The sequence below is a fragment of the Paroedura picta genome, chromosome 8 (genome assembly GCF_049243985.1).
Source record: "Paroedura picta isolate Pp20150507F chromosome 8, Ppicta_v3.0, whole genome shotgun sequence".
NCBI lineage: Eukaryota > Metazoa > Chordata > Lepidosauria > Squamata > Gekkonidae > Paroedura > Paroedura picta.
The window spans coordinates 16,683,807-16,697,780 of NC_135376.1; the positions used below are offsets into that span (position 1 = coordinate 16,683,807).

General features: G+C 45.8%; 1 long non-coding RNA gene across 1 annotated transcript in view; it reads right to left on the bottom strand.

The window, feature by feature from the left end:
* Positions 1-13,974, bottom strand: part of LOC143842580 (uncharacterized) — a 134,541-nt gene that overhangs the window by 52,550 nt on the left and 68,017 nt on the right. The window lies entirely within an intron of this gene.

Genomic DNA, 13,974 nt, shown 5'->3' on the forward strand with positions numbered 1-13,974 from the left:
ATCTCTTTTTGCTGGCGTAGAAGATAACCTGTCCGAATTAACCTAATGTCCTAGGAGTCAGCCATTAGTGTGCTGACAAAGCAGGAGTTTCTAGTTCATGAAGTTCAGAGTTACCAGGCTACTACAAATGTTCTTTCTGGATCTGGGGGTTCTAGGATGGATGTGGCCTTTTTTTTGTGCTAAACTAAATTCTTTCTCACTCAGGCCTAAGATAATTGTCAAACAACTGAGTCCTGTAACTGGACAAACCAGAGCTTGCCATGATTCTTTCCATCAAATTCATGTCAGACAATAACTGGACAATGGGTCAAATATACCCAAGGGTCAGTTTTGAAACAGCTCCCCTGGAACATTCCGCCAGGTTTATGGTTGAGGCCAGGGCTGATAATAGATCTATGCCCTCCCCGGGGACTCGGGTTCTGGACCCAAAGCAAAACATCATCAGGACCTCCTCTCCACCCGCTAGTAGTGGGAGGGAGGGGGGGGAGTTGAGCTGCCGTTCTTGCCATGCCGGTAATATTGGCAATGTTATTATTGTTTTTATGGGGTTTTAATGGGGATTTGTGATATTGTTACCCGCCACGAGCCGCAAGGGAGTGGCGGGATATAAATCTAATAATAATAATAATAAAATAATTATTGGATGGACACTAAAAACCTCCTCCCCATAAATTAAAAAAAAACTATTGGTGCAGAATGACCATGTTACTTCAAGAGACGCAGGCTCTAAACAAACCATTGTCCTCTGGATTTTAACCTTACTCTTTTGGTGCCAATTAATCTGGTGGTAAGGGAAGATGCCCAGGAGGTTTCCTTAGTTTGATATCATTGTCATTATATATATATTTTTTAAACCCACTTTTCATCCATTCATTCATTTCCAGACCGCCCTACTACCATCTTAGGGTGGTTTACAACATGGTTAAAATACAGATACATTTTAAATTATTAAAACAATTAAAATAAGTGACATAGGCAAAGCAGCTGTTGGATTGTGGTGGGTGAGGCGCACTATTATTTGCATGTATATTTGTCCGAGCTGGCCTCAATCGTAATCCCAGCAGAAGAGCTTGGTCTTACAGACTCTATGAAACTGTGTTAATTCTGTCAGGGTCCTGATGTTCTCTGGGAGCTCATTCCACAGTCAGACCTCCTTTGGGCAAGGGATTACCAGGTGATTAGTTGTTGCACAGTAAAGCACCCTCTTGGGGAAGTAATCAGATAAGTGGTCCCTTAGATACACATGTGGCCTTAGAGGTAAAAACCAAAACCCTGAAGCAAAGGTTTTCCCTCCTTGGGTATTAGCAGTTCTTATCCAGAGATGCTCCTTAATATTGGTCTTAATAAATGCATGTTTGCTTCTGCAGTGAGTGAAGAAGTCACCTGCGACTCTTTGGGGTCAGTTTGATAAATTCATACATTGTTTGACCTGCAAAGACCTAAAGTAACTTGTATTTTTGTAAGTGATTTTAATGTACACACTGGCACTGCCCTAGAAATTTTTCATTTTGTGTCTCCAAGAATATTAATGGAGAAAACGTTTTAACCACCCGTACAAGTTCTCTAAGGATAACAAGATCCATTTATCAGGTAAACTAACAGTCATGTTTCTAGCTTGGTGTAGCGGTTAAGAGCAGCAGCTTCTAATCTGGTGAGCTGTGTTTGATTCCCTGCTCCTCTACATGCAGCCAGCTGGGTGACCTTGGCTAGACTCAATCCTGATAGAGCAATTCTCACAAAGCAGTAATATCAGGGCTCTCTCAGCCCCACTTACCTCATGGGGTGCCTGTTGTAGGGAGAGGAAGTGGTGATTGTAAGCTGCTTTGTGACTCCTTCTAGCAGAGAAAAGGAGAGGTATAAAAATCAGCTTCTTCTTCTTCATAGCTCATAGTGTTAGCTCATAGAAAAGCACCCTAACCATCTTGGTCCTCAAATAACAAAGTTCATGAGTCTGTCTCCAAACCCTTTGTATTTATATGATCTTTGAATGCAACCATTTTTCTGCTTAGAAATCTTTTAATTTTTCCTGTGCTCCAAAATATAGACCACAAGGAGACCTTATCTCTTTTATTCGGAGAATAGCAAACCTATCACTCTTTTAACTGCAAAATTGTACGCGTCTGTGATAGATTTGTGCAGCCATTCACATGGGGGGGGGGTCTAGCTTTTTCTATATTTTGGTAATCTGCTTAAAACTCGTAAGTTAAGAAGCAGTGCAAGGTAGTAGTAGTACATTAATGCACCAAGTTCCCTGCTTAGCTTTCCCATTTCTTCTTATCCTATCTTCTATAGATCCAGCAAACCACTGCTTTCCAGCTTTCTTTAAGTCCCCTTCAAAAACACTGAAATATTTTCACCATGTCTACACCACCCTCCAGGGTCCATCACAGAGATATGCCTAAAATGTACTGTGTGAAGTGGCCTTACATGAGACTGAATCTCTGTCTATGACTTTGAAATCCAAATATAAGATCTGCATGGGACAGAGATCCTGTTCAAATTACAAATGTCAACTGCCCCTCTTCACTTTGTATTCTGCATTGCCAAGGACACATTCACAGGAATAGCATAGCACCCTCCATGGCATGACAACACCCTCAGTCTTGAAAATGAAATTTCCATTTAGTCACACTAAAATAGCACTGCAGTTATACAATCACCATCAGAAGCCATACTCCATCTTTGGAAGTGAGTGGGTAGCTGCAAGGAAAAGAGCCTTTTTAGTTGTGGCTCCCCGGCTTTGGAATGCCCACCCTTTTGATGTGCATCTAGAGCAGCCTTTTCCAAATCTTTGACCATAGAGGAGCCCCAAAATAATTTTTCAGGTTTCAAGGAGCCCTGGAAGTAGTGTCAGCTGACCACACCTCCCTGCCACACCCCCTGGAAGTGACATGTCACCAGAAGTGACATCACCACCAATCTTGAGGAGAACTGAGCAAATGCCAATCACTTGATCTTAATGCACTGTGTGGTCCTTGGGTGGGTGTGAATATAGTTCATTTACTAGGAGAATCTGTTCTTCAATGTCAGCAGAAATCAGCTATGGAAACTGAGGCAGAACTGTGACTTCATATGCATTATCAGAAGCCCTCGTTAGCTCATCATCAGGCCCTGCCTAGCAGGCCAGGTGACCCTCGTTAGCTCGTTAGAAGGCCCACCCTAGCAGGCCAGGAGGCCCTCGTTAGCTTGTCAGCAGGCCCTGCCTAACAAGCCAGGTGACCCTCGTTAGCTCGTTAGGAGGCCCAGCCTAGCAGGCCAGGAGGCCCTCGTTAGCTCGTCAGCAGGCCCTGCCTAGCAGGCCAGGTGACCCTCGTTATCTCGTTAGAAGGCCCAGCCTAGCAGGCCAGGAGGCCCTCGTTAGCTCGTTAGAAGGCCCTGCCTCACAGGCCAGGTGACCCTCGTTAGCTCATTAGCAGGCCCTGCCTAACAGGCCAGGAGGCCCTCATTAGCTCGTTAGCAAGCCCTGCCTAGCAGGCCAGGTGACCCTTGTTAGCTCGTTAGCAGGCCCTGCCTAGCAGGCCAGGTGACCCTCGTTAGCTCATTAGCAGGCCCTGCCTAGCAGGCCAGGTGACCCTCGTTAGCTCGTTAGCAGGCCCTGCCTAGCAGGCCAGGAGGCCCTCGTTAGCTCGTTAGCAGGCCCTGCCTAGCAGGCCAGGTGACACTCATTAGCTTGTTAGCAGGCCCTGCCTAGCAGGCCAGGAGGCCCTCGTTAGCACGTTAGAAGGCCCAGCCTAGCAGGCCAGGAGGCCCTCGTTAGCTCGTTAGAAGGACTAGCCTAGCAGGCCAGGTGACCCTTGTAAGCTCGTTAGCAGGCCCTGCCTAGCAGGCCAGGTGACCCTCGTTAGCTCGTTAGAAGGCCCAGCCTAGCAGGCCAGGTGACCCTCGTTAGCTCGTTAGCAGGCCCTGCCTAGCAGGCCAGGTGACCCTCGTTAGCTCGTTAGCAGGCCCTGCCTAGCAGGCCAGGTGACCCTCGTTAGCTCGTTAGAAGGCCTAGCCTAGCAGGCCAGGTGACCCTCATTAGCTCGTTAGCAGGCCCTGCCTAGCAGGCCAGGTGACCCTCGTTAGCTCGTTAGCAGGCCCTGCCTAGCAGGCCAGGTGACCCTCGTTAGCTCATTAGCAGGCCCTGCCTAGCAGGCCAGGTGACCCTCGTTAGCTCGTTAGCAGGCCCTGCCTAGCAGGCCAGGAGGCCCTCGTTAGCTCGTTAGCAGGCCCTGCCTAGCAGGCCAGGTGACCCTCATTAGCTTGTTAGCAGGCCCTGCCTAGCAGGCCAGGTGACCCTCATTAGCTCGTTAGCAGGCCCTGCCTAGCAGGCCAGGTGACCCTCATTAGCTCGTTAGAAGGCCCAGCCTGGGAAAGATATAAACTGCGGTCTTTAACTAGGGTTGCCATCCCTGGAGATGTGTGGGGTGAACCCTGGGGAGATGAGGGTTTGGGGAGAGGAGGGACATCAGTGAAGTCTAATGCCATAGAGTCCACTCTCCAAAGGAGCCATTTTCTCCAGGTGATCACCTCCAATTGTGATCAGTTATAACAGCAAGAGATCTGCAGGTGCGACCAGGAGGCTGGCAAGCCTAGATTTACTTGCCTTTCTGATCTCTTTACTTTTCAAAGTGACCCTTGGATTGTAGATGTGCTTTATAGGGAGACCAGTGTTTCGGTCCAACAGGATAAGAAAGAATTCCAGAAGGGATGTCCATTTCGATCAAACATCGGCTCTCCTCCTGCATCGAAACAAAATGACTATACTCTCACTTAGTGGCTCTGCTCTTCCCTTTTTTTAGGAGCTCAGGAAATATCTCATCGACAGCTTTACAAATTACCGCAATAACTTATGCTGCCACTCTCATTTATTCTCATTTGCCAATACAACCCTTTGACAGCCCTAGCGAGAGAGTGTAGGGGATTCCCAACCTCAAGATGGCAACATGCTGCTCAATCACACGCCCAAATGGGAATGATAGTGAGGACACACCTTTTAAAAAATTAGGGCATAGCAATACCGCTTTCCCTTAAAACCCATCCCTCGATTCGTAATGTTTTTCAGACACTTGGCTGCTGAACGTCTTTGGGAAATGTTCTTTCCACTCAATTCTGCAGTTCTTCTGCCTTTTACCATCTGGGCAAACTCCACAGAGGACAAAAACAATCTTGCAATGTCTAATTGATCCTGCGTTGAGCAGGGGGTTGGACTAGATGGCCTGTATGGCCCCTTCCAACTCTATGATTCTATGATTCTATGATTCTAATTGGGATATGTTTGGAGTTAAGGGGACATGTTGAGTATTATTTATATATATATATATATATTTGTCCAACAGGGCTTGGGGGGGTTGTTGACATTGAAATAGTATTGGAGGACAACCAGATATATTTTGAATTAACTGGTATTACACATTGACACAGTACCTGAGAATACTGTTGCAATGTAGGTTTTTAGTCTTCCAATAGCTTCCTTCAGAGATTTGGTCTCATTGTAGTGTTAGATAAAGAGACATTAATTAAGTAACCTTCATTACAGTTGTATTTTACAAAATGTCCAAGAAACTGAACCATTTTGTGAAGTACTAATAGTAAAACTTCTTTCTTTGGAAGTTTTAAAGCAGAGGCTAGACAGCTATCTGGCAGAAATGCTGGTTCTGTGAACTTAGGCAAATTGGACGTGGGTGGGCAGAAGAGATTGTGTTGGTTCTTGACTCTTGTGGCCCTTTTATACATGCTCAAGGAAATGCCAATCACCACTTAGGGAAATTTCTTCCAGGCCAGACTGGCCAGGGATTCTGGTATGGAGGGCAACATCATCTGGGCATAGAGTGGGCAGGTAATTATGAATTTCCTTCATTCTGCATAGGGTTGGACTGGATGACCCTGGAGATCCCTTCCAGATCTATGCTTCTTTGATTATCTTTTCATATTCTTATTGCGTGGGACGACACTGAATTACAGTTAGCACAAGCAAATGTGTGCAGTTGGACCCTACAACTTCTGGAATGATGGAACGATGGTGGAGGCATCTATAATTGCCCCCAGGCAATGAATGTTCATGTCCAACAAACATAGATGAAGTGAGGGCTACTACATCTGATGTGATTTTTAAAAGGTTTCAGAAGTTGTATACTTCTGCATGCTTTACAGTGACTCAGATTCAAAAGAATACAAGGTGAATATTCTGCAGGATTTCTTAAATACTATTTATTTCCACCTTCCTCTTGCCTGTAAGTTCCTTATAACCTTTGGTACATGTATGAATATGTAAAGCAACATCTGTGCTTTCATACCTGTGATCACAACCAGTGGTGACTGACCTCTTGTTCCAGGTGGCTGGAGAAAGGTTCAGTGAGCAGCAGTAGATACCTTCCCAATAGGAGAGATGGATGGGAAGCTCTCGAGGGCTGGGGGAGAGGACGCCATTATAAGACTGACAATGTGGTCCTCAGAATAGCTGTACCCTTCTAAGTCCATTAAAGGCAGTGGGTATAGAAGGCTGTAACTGTGTTGAGGATTGCATTGACACTCTGCTTTTACCAGATCAGGGACAGATCAGTTAGCTCAGGGGTAGTCAAACTGTGGCCCTCCAGATGTCCATGGACTACAATTCCCATGCGAATGCTGGCAGGGGCTCATGGGAATTGTAGTCCATGGACATTTGGAGGGCCGCAGTTTGACTACCCCTGAAGCTTCTACAGTAAGAATCGTCTTTATTTCTTTAGTTGCTGTCTACTGTATCAAACTAGTATAAACGGGCTATTAAGAATTCGGCCAGTTGCTATCACTTAGCTCATGACGTCTAACCAATCTTGGCTGTAAATTGGCTTCCAAATTTCCTGTAATTCATCTTTCTCTCCCCCAAACTCCAAATTTTTGGAATACTGAATTTCCTGGCCTTGTTTCTGCTGCACCTAACCTGTTCTCCATTGGTTCATTTCAGACATAATTCGGAATGGATGTCGTTATTTGTTTGTTTGTTTGTTTGTTTGTTTATTACTTTGATTTATAGCCTGCCACTCCCCTAAGGCTCGTGGCAGGTAACAACATATAAGGCCCATAAAACCCCTAATACATAAAAACATCCTACAAAAACAATTACACCGTCCAACCCAACCAACCCGACAGCAGTGGCATTCCCAGGTAGGGGACCAGGGAGCACTGCATAAATAGCCCTGACAGGGGAAGGGGGGCCCGATCTTACAAGGAGACCATAGGCCTGGTGGAAGAGCTCCCCGAACTTTCATTACAAGTTCCCCGAACTTTCAGTGGCACAGATCCTTGAGTCTTTCCCCCAAACCCACACACATTACAATTGCACCTATGATTAAGCACCACCAAATGTGACTGAAGACCAGTACGGTGTCACTCATGGAGAGTTCTGTTCAGACAGGCTGAAACCGCTCAGACAGACCTGCAGAGATAGAGAAGCGGAGAGCTGTGCACGAAATCTATAATCTAGCCCAGCTGTTCCTAGAAGTCAGAAAGTGACCAGGCACCATTGATTTCAAAGCAACATCCTTCCAGGGAAAGCCCCAAGGATCGTCTTCCTCCAACGGCTCATGTGTCGCTGCTTCTTGCCAGCCTTTAGGAAAGGTTGGGGAGAAACACACTGCTTTGCTGTGCAGGGGAATGCAACATCCACATCACACTACTGGCCTCTGCTGCCGGTCTGTGAGAGATGGCGGGCAGAGCAGGCTGGCTGAGGCTGGATGCTGTTGCCTAGGAGAACATCTGGTCGCTGAACTTCAGGCTGCATTGAAATGAACATTCAAGCCGAAAGACAGAACGCAAGAGCCTCTAGCAGCAGCGTACAGCCGTCGCTCTTCCGGCCCAAATCCTTGGACGTGCTTTCGGACTCGTGGCTGCCTATGAAGACTGCATTTCACAATCTGCATCCCTCCCCCCTGCCCAGAAAGATGGCTAATACTTTCAGGAATAAAACTAAACCTTTTTGATTTTTAAAAAATCTTCCTCAACAGGGGCTAGGAACATTTGAAGCTGCCTTGATACCAACGGGTGCCCACGGTTCCTTCTCATTTATACTTGATGGAATGTCTTTCTCTCCCCCCGCAAAAAAGCCAACGACAACTTTATGCATCACATCAGGGTCCTTCCCCCGCCTTCTGTTTCTTCAAACAGGCTGCTTCAGATGCCCATTGCTCATGTCGTATTGTCAACACAATGTATGTCCTTTGTAAGCTGCCCGGAGCCACGAGGGAGGGCGGTGGATTAATCTAAATGAAACAAAATAAAAGAAACTCCACGTTGGTTCCTGGAGGTTTGAGGATGAAGCCTGGGGTGGGCAGGGTCTGGGAAGGGGGGGGATCACAGCACATTTCCCACCCCACAAACAGCAGCTCCTCAACTATGCAATTTTCAGTTCCTAAAATTCCCTGAAATTTCCAAGAAGAGAACAAGAAAAGTTCTATAGAACCAGACCAAAAGTTCCCCCTTCCCCACAGTCGTTCTCCAAAGTCCTACAAGCAGGGCGCACAGGACAAAGCTTCTCCTTCTTGATGCTTTACCCAGCTTCTAGAAGTACACTGCGACTGAATAGAGAGGTTCCATTTACACATCATCGCTGGAAGAATCTAATAATCACAAATCCATCAAATTCCCCTTTGGTGCCCTGAGCCTGAGGAGAGAATGCAGGAGAGAAATGTCCTAAATAAATAACCATCATTTGAGCTAGCAACCACCTTTACCATCTTCTGGGCAATGATGGACAACCCAAGATAGGCAAATCCCTTTGAAATTTACTTCCCAGTGATTAAACTGGCAGCCACGTTTCCTTTTGCCGCTGACCATGCCAAGCATTAATAATTTTTCTAACTAGTTTGATCGCATGATGTGTCCAAAGTAAGTGAGCTTTAGCCGTAATATCTTGCCTTCTAATGACATAGTTGGTTTGCTCCTCTCTAAAACTATCTTGCTGGTAACTTTGGCTGTCCATGGTATTCGCAGCATTTGTCTCCAACACCATAATTTGAATAGGAGAATAGTATAAATGATAGGTCTCTGTTCAAAGTTGTTGTTGTTGCTGTTGTTGATGTTGTTCTAACTCACTTATGACTGGGCATTCCCTTCATTCCACTTCTTTTGAAACTGGAACAGCTTTTTAAAATCCCTTTTTAGTCCCCATGCCCCCGAAATGCCAATGAAACTGAGAAGCAAGTTGGGCAAAAAGCAAGGAAAATCTTGATTGTTGACCTAAGGGTAGGACTAGATGACCCTGGAGTCCCCTTCCAACTCTATGATTCTATGTCACTGATTGATTAGGCAAGTTGAGCAAAGCAGAGAAGGAATTCTGCTTTTAATTGAATCATCAGCGTAGTCTCTATGAAATACTGAATCTCCTATTAGCAGGGAAAAAATGCTTTAATCATAGATTCTTCTGGTTCCTTCCCTGAGAAGAACATATACCTTGGTTAGGGTAGGCTGGGTAAAATGTACTCCCACCTACAAACAGATAAGCTGCAAAGGATTTAGTCTTTCTTCATGTAGAACTTATCATGGGAATCACAACCCCAACAGAGTTTTTGATCGCTTATAACTTCCTGTTTATTTGGTGTTAAATTTCCCTAGCCTTGAATTCTTCTTGACCGCCGTTCCCATAAAGACAGTTTTCACACATGACATTAAGAACGGCTTTTTGCTTTCCCCATCTCTATAGTACTGACACACAAAAAAAGCTAGAATATAAATTTCAAAATGACATTTTCCTCCACTTTCCGTTCTGCATTAACCATATTCGCACATGCACTTAAATGATGTGAGAAAAAAAATATTCAAAGGCACTTTTGGTGTTACGTGTGAAAATGTGTCCTTCAGGGACTAGAATGCATTTTTTTCAGAAATCCATTTTACCCACCTGGACCTATTTCGGGAAGGTCCACTTCATCATTCAGAGGGAAATCACCGTGCCATTCTATCATATCTTTGTATTTTAATGGACGGAGAAAGAGGAGGCTGAATCCCATTCATTTCGATTGGAACACGTTTCAATTTCAACCATCATAAACTTGCACCTCTCTAATGGATGGCATTTGCTGATAATCAATTTATCCTTCCAGCAGTCGCCTATTGGGCACTGTAACCCTGTCAGAACTGTCCAGCAGATGCAGAAGGCAATTACAGCTGAATATTGAGATTTTAATTTATTACCAAGACATGAGCACAAGGAAATAATACTGCATGGGTCTTTACAAACATCTGGAACCTTGGAACCCAATCGACCAACAGTCATCGATTTTTCTGTGTTGCCCGGACTCCCCCCTCCTCAAATGATGATGATGATGAAAAAGAAGAGCTGGTTTTTAGACCCCACTTTTCACTGTCTGAAGGAGTCTCAATGTGGCTTGCAGTCGTCCTTCCTTCCTCTCCCCATAACAGTCCCTCTGTGAGGGAGGTGGGGCTGAGAGACCTCTGAGAGGATTGCTCTGTGGAAGAGCTCTCAGTGAACTAAGACTAGCCCAAGGTCATCCAGATGGCTGCATGTCGAGGAGTGGGGAACAGGGTTGTGAAGCAGCCGTTCAAGACTGAAGCAGCCAGCAGTGTGGCATGGGGGGAGGGGTGGCTCTGGGTCTGCACCTGCATTTGGGTGCTGCATTGCACGCCATCCTCCCCCCCTCACATACCATAGCACTGGCTGTTTCGGGCTCAAACGTGCGCTTCGACGGCTGAAGCGCACAACCCTAGAAGGGAATCAAACCTTGCTCTCTAGATTGGAAGCCACTCCTCTTCACCACGCCACCAAGCTGGATCTCAGAAAAATTGGGGGTGTAGAAGAGAGAGATCTGGGCTATCAAAGTGGGGGAACTGGTGTTTCTCTTAAAAGAATACAAGGTCCAGGAGAATTATTTTGTTCTCATAGTCTTACCCTGCACCACAAGTGGCCAAACTCTGCTGGCAGGAGCTTGGCCACCTCTGCCCTACACTGTGACCACAAAATGATGACATGAGCCTGTTCAGAAACAGCCTTGCTAATGAAAGGGAAGGGTAAAACTGGGAGACAGAGACTACTTAAGTCTATCTGGTGAATTAATGGCAAAGGTGGGAACCAAACCAAAAAATTCATTACACTATACCTGTGGACTGAAACTAGATGCAGTTGGTATGGGTGGGAATTAAAAATGCTGGTAAAAACTCTATTGACCGTCAGTTCATCAAACTATGCTTTGGCTGTCCAGAGTCTTCTTTGACAGGGCATGCTTATCAATCAAGAGCAAGGAGTAAGCAAATCTGATACGTTTGCTCCTCCCCTGTCATCTCTAGGTGGGGCTTGGGGCTCTCCAGGAATTACAGATGGTCTCTAGACTACAGAGATCAGTTCCCCTGGAGAAAAGACCTGCTTTAGAGAGATTCATCCCCTCTCCAAGCCCCACAGTAACTAAGGAAGCAGTCCTAAGGTGCCTCACTGTAAGAGGAACCGTAGGCTTGTGCTCATTCCATGTCCAAATGTAACATCTGGTAGAAATACTTGTAAACTGAGAACCTTAGCCATTCACCTCCATCTGCCAACTTCCCTTTTGACAGCATGCACTGATCCAAACAGATATCAAGGATCTAAGCCAACTAACCCAGTAGTCCTCCTTTCCCACCAATGTTGTCTGTCATATCCTGTTACTCTGCTTTGGTTTTTCTCACGGGGTGTTCCAACATGATGTTCCGTAACTTAACATGATGGGTCACGTGTGATTTAATGCAATGAGACAGGGAAGCATGGCTGCGCTTTCGGAATAAACACCTGCTCTTTAAAGGTATTCTAGCCCTTGCTGAGGGGGCTTATGTAAAACCTCGAACTTGGATACCTGCGGAGGATATTCCGAGCTGCCAGAGCTGTCGCTGTGTAACATATTACACAACCTATTGTCTTCTTGTTCTCTGCCATAACCACTCTCAAGCCTTCCTCTCTCCTGCTGCCTAGAAAAAATGGAAGGAAGGAGAATTCATCAAAATGACTAGTAGTTAGAGCAGGCTTCCTCAACCAGGGTTGCATGAAACCTTGGGGATACTGGATCACCCTGGAAGGGTTTCGCAAATAGGTGGGAGTTTGCTTGGTGTAGTGGTTAGGAGTGTGGACTTCTAATCTGGCATGCCGGGTTCAATTCTGCGCTCCCCCACATGCAGCCAGCTGGGTGACCTTGGGCTCGCCACGGCACTGATAAAGCTGTTCTCTCAGCCTTACCCACCTCACAGGGTGTCTGTTGTGGGGAGAGGAAAGGGAAGGCGACTGTAAGCCGCATTGAGACTCCTTTGGGTAGAGAAAAGCAGCATATAAGAACCAGTTCTTCTTTTTCAGTAATATCAGGGCTCTCTCAGCCTCACCCACCTCACAGGGTGTCTGTTGTGGGGAGAGGAAAGGGAAGGCGACTGTAAGCTGCTTTGAGACTCCTTCGGGTAGAGAAAAGCAGCATATAAGAACCAACTCTTCTTCTTTTTCTTCTAATTAATTTTTTATACATTATAAATATTTGTTAACCATTTATCGGTTGACACGACCATATACGGTCAGGCCAACTTCCTCTCCTCTCCCAAAATGTCCAATGACGGGCCTGGAGGGGTCGCAGGTAAGCCCAACTAATGCTACTGTTCAATTTGGCTTATTGGGTTTTCTTACATTTAATTTAATTCATTTCATTTTCAAAATTATAACCTGTCTGGTTCCAGGGCTCCTTGAAGTCTGAAAAATAATTCAAGGGCCCCTCCTTAGTCAAAAGGTTGAAAAAGGCTGCTCTGTAGTAAAACCAGAGTTGTCTATAGTTCCTAGAGAGGTGTGATGTCACTTCCAGTTTGTCCATGGAAGTGACATCACACACTAAACCCAATGGCATTTTTTTTTTACTTTACTTTTCTCTCACTGCCACTCTGACAGTCAGTGGTTAATGGAAGCTGGGAGCAGAGGATTTCCCACCCCCAACAGGGAACCAGCAATCCAACTAGTCCTTTTTAGGTGACCCTTAGCCAGTCATGCTTTCTTAGCCTAACCTATCCCCTAAGTTGTTAAGAGGAAAAGATGGAGGAGCCATGCATTCTTGGAGAACGTGTGTGATGAAATAAAGAACAAATAGCCACGTATGTATTCAAAAGAGAAATAGGACGAAGGAGTTGTTTTCCATTTTTGAACGGAGGAGCGAGTTGCCTATCTGTGAAGTCTGGGGAGGGTTGGGAAGGAGAGGGAAATTTCAGTCTGCCCCAGGCTAGTTGGGTCTGCAATAAGTAGGAAGACATCCTGATTTCCCAAGAGGTGGAAGCTATTTTTACCAGCGAGCTTTTCAGTCAGCAAGCAACGGCAGCTGGAACACAACACAACACCGAGCAGTACTGGAGCATACACAGTAAACATCCAACTGGCTTTTGCAAGCTGCCCCTGAGGGTGGGAGCACCTCCCCCTCCCGGCCCCGGCGCCAAAACAAAGCTGTTTGTACTGGCAACTTCGTTAGCCTGCCTGAACATGTCCTCCAGGTAACACAAGGAGAATTAATATTAATGTCAGAAGGTGCTTTGGTTCCAGAAAAGCATCAGTCAGATCATTTGTTGTCTGCGAAACCAACCTCTACAGCAGGTTGTGTTTTCAAAGCACATCCGGGCAGATCCTGCTGGCTCTAAGAGCGCTCAACTACTTTTGACCTTCACTACGAATTATTAACCGTGACACGGACATTTATTGTTATTCGATTAGAAGGGAGCAGGGGGTTAGGTCTTCTTTTTGGCAAAAGACCCACAGTTTTAAGGGGAAATCCGCATCGGCAGTGTAGGTGTTCTTCAAGAGATGGGCTGCATCATTTCGGAGATGTCGCAGTCTACAAAGACTGGACCGCAAAGTGGCAGCGGGGTGTAGTAGCTCAAGTGTTGAACTAGAATTAGGGAGATCTGGGTTCGAATCAGGGGTGCCAGCCTCCCCTTAGAGAACGCGTGCTATCACAATTGATTTCCAGATGTTCAAGATCTCTTCCCCTAAAGAAAATTTTCTTTTGCAGCTAGATTTTC